Below are 6,435 nucleotides of genomic sequence, written 5' to 3'. Positions count from 1 at the left end.
TCTCCCTAAACATGCGGAAGGGAGCCAGAGCTGAATGCTAAACAAAGGCACGTGGGAAAAGTCTGCGGGGTTTGGGTGGAAGCTGGGGGGGGGGGGGGGGAGGTAAAAAAAAAACAACAAAAAACCAAACAGGGTCGCCTCTCGATTCCCAGTAATCCCGGGGCTAGACAGACACCGCGGGGTGAAATGAATATCAGGAAACAGTGCTGTGGAATGTGGGACCGAAGCAGTTTGAACCAGGGCACAAATTAGCCGGCGAGGGAAGGTGGTTTCGCTCACGTGCAAAGTGCTAAGTAAAGAAAACAGAAAGATTTCACGCAGGGAGCTGGCTGAGAAGGGGCAGGTGGGGGCAGGGGCTGGGGTTTCCTCTCTGGAAGGGCATTCGTGGAGGTTCATTTTCCTTGTAAAGACAAAATTATCAGCTCAGAGCGTCTCCTCTGGGTGAAAGTTCTCTCCAGAGAGTATCCGCCCTCCTAAAAATCATGCCGAGGGGGGTCGACACTTAGCAGCAACGTTTATTGAGCATTTATATGGGGTCCGGGCTCTAGGAGGGGGGTACTTCTGTGATCCCCACTTGGCCACAAGGCTCTGGCGTGCCGCCCCCAAAGCTTCAGGCTGCATGCGCCAGCTTCAAAGCGCATGTTGGGGGTCAGTTCTCAAGCCCTTGCTCCTCTCTCTCTGCCTCAGTGGGTCCACATGACCGAGGCGTCCTGCATCGTCATCAGCCCTCGGGGTCCCCTTCCAAGGGAGCGGGCCCAAACCACGCATCCACACCAGTGCGCGTCCCCCACCGAACAGTGGCCACGCACACGGCCTCTCCATTCTGGGCTCTGATTCAGTTCGACAAACACAGGCTGAGGACACTCGGGGAAGACGCACCCCTCCCCACAACCCGCAAAAAGGAGATAAGGAGCTAAGAGTGAATAGTACCGTGTGGCAAGGGTGACCGGCGGGAGATGGGAGGGCCCAGGAAGTGGGCCTGGAGGCAGCAGGGGGGGCAGGGGGGGCTGGAGAGGTGCTGGCCAGGGAAGGGCATCCTGTTGAGGACGCCGTTGCCAGGCTCTGTTCAGGGGCGCACTTTGGGAGGGCTTTTCAGCAGGCTTTCACACACATGAGGCTTGTTCACTAAAAGACGGGGGTGGGGGTGGCTGCTGGAGGAAGCAGGTGGATCGGGAAGCCACTGGGGGCCGCTGGAGGGACTGGACCTACAGAGCAGGGCAGGTTGATGGACAGTCAGATGGAACCCAGAAGCGCCTCAAGGTTAGGCAGTCTGGATTTTACCCTGAGCGAGGTGGACTGAGTGTGTCCAGGCAAATGGCACGAACCGCTCTGTGTATTAGAGAACATCTCTCCGGAGGAAAAAATAGTACAAAATGGTAGATTTTATATGTACTTAGAATCTAGCTCATATAAAAGTTTAATATACTATAAATGTGGCTTTACAAATCAATATGGAAAGCAGGAATTAGTCATTGGTGCTGGGACAATTGGTTAGTTATTTGGGGGGGGGGGAGAATGAAGTTGGCCTCTCAACATCATAAACCGAAATGAAATCCAGATGGATTAAGAAAGTAAATGTAAAGGAGTCATAACAATAAAACTCCAAAAACAAGCAGGAGAAAATAGAGGTAAATACTCATCTGATTTCTGGAGGGGATAAAGCTTTCTCAGCACCAAACAATGAAAGCAATCTGACAGACTGATCGATTTTACTACATTAAAGAAAAACCTCTGAACATCAGATACTATCTTGCGATAGTAAGATAAAAGCAAACACACTGGGGAAGGACTAACGACAACACTGACGATGGACCAATGATAAGTGATTTTCATATATAAAGATTTCTTAAAAACAAATAAGGGGGAAAAAAGACGATCGCTCTAACCAAGAACAAGACATGTATATAAGAAGGGAAGAACGTGTCTAATAAGTGTATAAAAAAGGCTCACCTGTGTAATTAAAGATGCACAAATAAAACATCATTTTTACCAAGTTTACCAAACTGGGAAGATTTTTCTTAAACAAAAAACAGCGTTGGTGAGGATGCAGAAAAAAAAGGGGGGCTACTTATCCTGGTAGGGCTCTAAATGAGCTTCTCTTCTAGAAAAAAAATCTGGTAACAGCAGAAGCCTTGACGATGTCCTCCCGCTTTGGACCAGTCACTTCACTTCTAGGATCTACTCTCAAGAAATAATCAGTGACAGAAGCCAAGGTTCACGTAGGTGAATTATACTGCAACGTGTTAAAGTTTAAAAAAGAAAAAACCAGAGGGCATCTGGGTGGCTCAGTCAGTTAAGCATCTGACTCTTTGATTTTGGCTCAGGTCATGATCTCACGGTTCGTGGGATCGAGCCCTGCATCAGGCTCCACACTGACAGTGCAGAGCCTGCCTGGGCTTCTCTCCCTCCGCTCTCTGTCCTTCCCCGACTCATGCACACGCACATTCCCAATCTCTCTCTCTCTCAAAATAAATAAACTTTTTTTTTAAAAGGAGAAACAAATTCAATACCCCCAAAAAAGAAGAGTAAACAAGCTACAGTACATTCACAATTTGAAAATTAGATAGCAATTAAAATCAAATTTCCAAAGAATATTTAAGGAATAAGCCTTAATAGAAATATAATATTATAAATACATAAATTATTTATACATATGCACACACATACAATAGTGTCTTGGTCTGTGAGGGCTGGTATAAGGAAATACCACGGATGGAGTGGCCTAAACTACAGACACTCATTTCTCATGGTTCTGGAGGCTGAAAGCCCAAGATCAGGGCCCTGGAAGATTCAGCGTCTGGTGAGGGTCTGCTTCCTGGACCACCAAGACCTATCTTCTCACTTGTGATATAACAACAGTAATCATTTTATTGTTGGGGAAACCTCTGGAAGTAACACCTCAGAAGTCAGCAGAGCCAGAAAACGGAGTGGGGCTCACCCCTCAAGGCCAACCCAACCCAAACCACACCCCGAGAGCCATTCAGGACGACCATGGCCCCCAGAGGAAGCCACGGCCTCCACAGCACCACCTGGTGGTGAGAGAGGTTATACTGAGCGCATTCCTAAGGGCACCTCTCAAACCCCGCACGTCCTCAAACCAGCCTCACCGACTGTACCCAAAACCCCAACACACACTGGTGAGCACCTACTGTGAGTGGGCGTTGTGCTGGGCACACTGCAGGAATTCAGCATCTGCTTAGTAAAAGGAAATTTTGTTCTTTGTCTTCTTCTATTAAGAGTGGAAATGGCGGACGATGGCCATACCATAAAGACACGGAAATAAATATGGCTGTTCCTATATTTGGGATTTTTAGAGGACTTGCCTTTGACGATGTGTCCAGTGGGCAGGTTTCAGTACCTCCTGTGCCTGTGGCCATCCTGCAGCCCGTTAATGTTTCCCTTGATAAGCTAAACAAGCCTTGAGGAAAGGGACGATGTATATACAGTTCATTTCTAGAGCCTCAGCACCAGTTCATTGTGAGGCACATAATGGAATCTCCATTGACAGCAGTTGGCATCATCATTCCTTTGTTACATAAACACAGATTTATGCTACTAAGCACCAGGGAAATATTTGCTACCTCTTGCTGTGTGTGTGACAAGTTGTCCCATAACTTAGTAGCTTAAAACAATAAACCCCTGTTGTCTCGGACAACTTTGGAGGTCAGGAATTGGAGAGTGGCTTCGCTGGGTGGGGCTAGCTCAGGGTCTCTCGCGTGATCCCAGTCAACATGGCGGCAAGGCTCTGCTCATCTGAAGGTTTGACCAGGGCCGGAGGGTCCATTTTTAGGTTGGCTCTCTCATGACACTGGCAAAACAGTGCTGGCTGTTGGCAGGAGGCCTCCGTTCCTCACCATGTAGACCTGTCCATGGGGCTGTGACCCAAGGGAGAGCATACAATGTCTCTGATGACCCGGCTTTGGAAGTCACGCACCGACATTTCTGCGATACCCTGTTGGTTACACAGTCCAGCCCTGTTCGGTGTGAGAGGTGGGTCCCAGCAGACGAGGATCACTGGGGCCATATTGGAGGCGAGCTGCCACACGGGACCTCTACCGAGCACTTATGTACATGATGTCTAGTCCTCACAACACTGCTCTGAGTTGGTTTTATTACCCTCATCGTACAGACAAGAAAAATCTCTCCAAGGTGGTTAAGGGGTTCAGCCCAAGAGCTGAAACTTCCAAATGATAAACATCGCCTTTATGGGAGAGTCCAAAGTCACATGACCAAGGGCGTGGATACTGAGGACCAAACCACAACTAAAGTCTGCATCTTTCTAAAGACATGACCCTCCCAAAGCCAGAGGCTGTGCTCCTGAGAAGCTACGTTTCGAAGAAGTCTCTATTACTTGATTTAGGTATGAACATGCTGCCATTTCGGTGAGTCTTTTCCAAGTTTTAAATAGTTGCCTAGCTGTATGAAAGTAAATTTAACTCAGATGGGTCCCCTTAAGAAGCAGAAGCGTCACGTCTTCTGGAAGTTAGAACAAAGACCCGGGAGAGCAAGCTCTGGGGGGCCCTCGCCAGCCAGCCCCAATCCCCCCATCTCTATAATTGGCACCATGACAGCAATGCCAGTGACACTGCCAACCATCATCGTTAAGCATAACAGGGCACAATGCTACATTTGACTTTTCCCTGCAACCTCGGGAGCCAGACTAACTATTTCCCCCTAACGGTACAGGTGAGGGACACGACGCTCCAGGAAGGGACAGCGGTTTTCCCAAAGTCACACAGCTCATCTCTGAGGCACAGTTGAGTTCGAGCCTGGGTGTTCTAATGCCCAGCCCCGTGATCCTTTTCCCTGTACCCCCAAATGTGAAAGCTGTGCAAAGACGAACCAGGGAGCGAGGAAAGTGAAATCAATCACAGGGTGTTTGTGGGTTTCTCAGCAGAAAAGCTCACCGTTTCCTTTCATTGCTTTTCCATTGTGGGTTTTCTCTCTCTCTTTTTTTTTTTTTTTGCTTCCCCCTGCCCCCCGATTTTAGCATGAACTGCCTCATTCAGATACACCCAAATCTGGCTTCCTGGAACCGTGCGGAAAAGCTGCCTCTGAACCGCCCCCCGTCCCCAACATTTTTCTCTTCTCTTTTTCCAGCAGCAGCTGCAGCCTGAACCCCCAGCACCCGCCCGCAGCTGGGAAGCCCTGTCAGAAGGTGTGTTCTTTGGGAAGCCAGCTGGCCAGGGCACCGCATTATGATGTCATCAGCAGGTGCTTTCTCCAGATGTCCCGCCAAACCTTTGTAGAATGCCCTGACAGCCTAGTGCTGGGCTGCAAGAAACAACTGAACAAGGTTAAGACTAACAAAACAGATTTCATCTTAAAAGAGGGCCCAGCGCTCCCCCGATGGCAGACAATGGGGAGCACCGAGTCTCTGGTAGCCGCGTCTTGAAAGGAAACCGTACACGGTCACCGGAGTGCAACGAGTTTCCCGGGACGGTCCTTGGGAAGATGGAAAACGCCCCAAGTCACGAGCAGAGCCAGCCGGGAACCCAGGGCCAGCTGCTCGAGGCCACCCCAGACCACCGCTCCCAGGGCTGGTGTGAGAATGGGGACTGCACAAGGCCGTCTGGTTCTGAAATCATCCTTCTCGGGACTGAGCGAGGCGTGCTTGGGGGTGACACTGGCTAATTGCTCTCATATTCTCTTTCAATAAATGGCACCCTCGTGCAGCTCCTCTGAGCCTCTCTTGCCTGTTCCTATCCGTCCCCTCTGTGCCCCTGTGGCAGCCGGGACACTCTCGGGCCCACACAGGGTGCTGGAAGGTCAGGTCAACGTCATCAGTCCCCTGGCCGAATGTAACCTGAGGAGCAAACTCTCCACTTGGGGGGGGGGAGGGGGGGCTCATATTGAGGCTAAAAAGGCTTGGCTGGTTTTGTCTTGTATCATTCACTTAACGGATATTTATTGAGCTCCTTCTGTATGCCAGGCCCTGGAGAGGCAGCAGGGAGAAACATAAGGTATTAGTAAATTATCTGTTATGTTAGAGGAAAAAGTAGAACACAGAAAGGGGCATCAGGAGGCCTGAGGGGTGGAGACAAGCTACAGGGTTAGGATAGTCCTCACTGAGAAGGTGACCCCAGAGTGAAGATTCAAGGCCAGGAAGTGTGGAAGACGTACAATGGCCCCGAAGATGTCCATATCCTAATCCCTGAAACCTGGAAACGGCAGTGTGCACGGAACTTAGGTGGCAAGGGGGACTTTGCACGTGCAATCAAGTTAAGGATCTTGTGATGGGGAAATGGTCCCAGGTTGTCTGGGGGAGCCCAGAGTCAGACATAAGGGTGCACTATGTTGGGGCACGTGGGTGGCGCAGTCAGTTAAGCGTTCGCCTTCAGCTCAGGTCATGATCTCACAGTCTGTGGGTTCGAGCCCCGCGTCGGGCTCCGTGCTGACAGCTCAGAGCCTGGAGCCTGTTTCGGAGTCTGTGTC

At 50.0% G+C, this 6,435-nt stretch overlaps 1 long non-coding RNA gene across 1 annotated transcript; it reads left to right on the top strand.

Moving 5' to 3' along the window:
• Window positions 1-3,569: 3,569 nt before the first annotated feature.
• LOC131489466 (uncharacterized) lies at window positions 3,570-5,675 on the top strand. Its single transcript, XR_009250574.1, has 2 exons — window positions 3,570-4,382; window positions 5,101-5,675. It is a non-coding gene; the product is annotated as an uncharacterized LOC131489466 (long non-coding RNA).
• Window positions 5,676-6,435: the final 760 nt, after the last annotated feature.

Source organism: Neofelis nebulosa, chromosome 11 (assembly GCF_028018385.1).
Source record: "Neofelis nebulosa isolate mNeoNeb1 chromosome 11, mNeoNeb1.pri, whole genome shotgun sequence".
NCBI lineage: Eukaryota > Metazoa > Chordata > Mammalia > Carnivora > Felidae > Neofelis > Neofelis nebulosa.
This window is presented reverse-complemented; position numbering and strand designations above follow the sequence as displayed.